Raw genomic sequence first — 1,812 nt, 5'->3', positions numbered from 1 at the left:
CTCCCTGTATTGTGGCAACCCTTATCGCCAGCTAGGACGAGGCGCCCGATGTCATTAGCGGAGCTCATAGCGTTGTGTACTTTCGTACATGGCGGTCGTCATTGTATTCAGTATTAATAAATGTTTAACGGATAAACATTTTTTAGTTCTGAATTTAAAAATTCCATTAAAGAATTCTCAAAGTACAGTCAAAGAGTGTCTAAAGTTTCGAAATAGTCGAAAAGTGTAGTAAAGGAATTGTTGAGAAAAGTAATGCCGAGAAGTTGGGTTTAAGCCCGCATACAGCGAGAAGAGTCGTCGTGGCAGAGCAGCAGCATGTCCAATAACGATATAAAAAAGAGGAGCCGGCGAGCAAAGACCATCGGACAATCCTCTCATCGACGTGTTTAGGCTCAGGTTAGTGGGTAATACTTATGTCAATATAATGCATTAGTAATGTACCTACATCTATGAATAACGTAATAAGCTCTAACAGAACGCTTACATAAAAAAAAAAAATTGTTATATTTCAATTTACCTACCCAGTAGGTAATTAGTACGTCACTATGTCTTTGATACCATAGGTCATTACTAAAGTAATGAATATGTTAGTTGTCCAGATTTTTTCATTAAAAATTAACTGACTAAAATGAAAACAAATCGTACGTCATCACTGTACAATTTATCTATCATACAGTCAAATGTAAATTATGATCTTAATTACGACTGACTTGTTTCAAAGAATGTTTTGCAGTCTGGCTTATACAATATTTTAATGGTTATACAACACCCCGGAAAAATGAAAGTACCTACGGAAAAAAAAAAAATCCGAATCATATTGGACTGTGAGTCACTGGTTCTTATGTTGACTGAACAATTATAATTAAATGTTTTCATTCTAAATGCAAACGTACAGAAACAAGAGTACCTATTTGTCTGTAATGTATATGAGGTCGCGTCACACCGACTTTGCCGAATATCACCTTCAAATTTTAATATACAAGACGAGCTGTCTTCCATTCGAGCTGGTTTCAACATCTGGCCTATACTTTTCCGTAACACGTTTGGTCGCGGAGACCCTGCGTGGGCATGTATGTCGTGCTAGTCCGCCTAGACTTAGACGGCCTCCTTATGGTCCATAGACCTATACAAGTTATGTCTCAGACCGCGGAGGTCGTGAGGCACTTGTACCATCTTAACTGACCTACCAACAGTTTCAAGTCTGCTGACATCAACTAAAGACTAAGCCACTAAGAGTATGCAATGATGGGCCAAATGGGTAAGCCAGTGGTAAAAGAACAGTTGAATGAATCCATAAAAACATGTAAGTGCTTTTACGTGTTCCATCGACGTGTTGCCTGAGGTTAATTAAATCTTGCCAAATATGCCCGTGGTGCACTGTTCGTTTACTACTGACAAAATACTACTATTCAGTCCCGTGCATGACTAATTATTAGAAGACAATGCGAGCAGCGGTAATAATTTATTCAATGCATTTGTCAGAAAAAGAGGTGGGGGCGAAAAGTCACAATACACATCACTCATGCACATGAAGGTGTCGCCTATTGCCCAGCGACAAACACTAGGGCTTGGGTTGATTTTACCTAAACCTCATATGTTCTACTTCATAGTGATAACAAATCCCTGATCCAATTTTTAACAATAGTGTTGGGTATATGATAATGCGTCGTCGTCTTTCTTACGCTCGCAGATTTTAAAGGCGTCAATTAACGCATCTTTTGCAAAGTTTCCAAGAAACGAACAAGTTGAAACAAGTTTGGACTTACAACACGACAACAGTAACGGATATAGTACTGGTCCCAAGTTAATAAT

General features: G+C 38.6%; 1 long non-coding RNA gene across 1 annotated transcript; it reads right to left on the bottom strand.

The window, feature by feature from the left end:
• Positions 1 to 695: 695 nt before the first annotated feature.
• LOC106111951 lies at positions 696 to 1,806 on the bottom strand. Its single transcript, XR_001226205.1, has 2 exons — positions 1,557 to 1,806; positions 696 to 1,519 (listed from the first exon to the last, which is right to left on the bottom strand). It is a non-coding gene; the product is annotated as an uncharacterized LOC106111951 (long non-coding RNA).
• Positions 1,807 to 1,812: the final 6 nt, after the last annotated feature.

The sequence above is a fragment of the Papilio polytes genome, unplaced genomic scaffold, assembly GCF_000836215.1.
Source record: "Papilio polytes unplaced genomic scaffold, Ppol_1.0 DF824146.1, whole genome shotgun sequence".
NCBI classification, from domain to species: Eukaryota; Metazoa; Arthropoda; class Insecta; order Lepidoptera; family Papilionidae; genus Papilio; species Papilio polytes.
The sequence above is the reverse complement of the archived record's forward strand: the minus strand, read 5'-3'. Positions and strand labels throughout refer to the sequence as shown.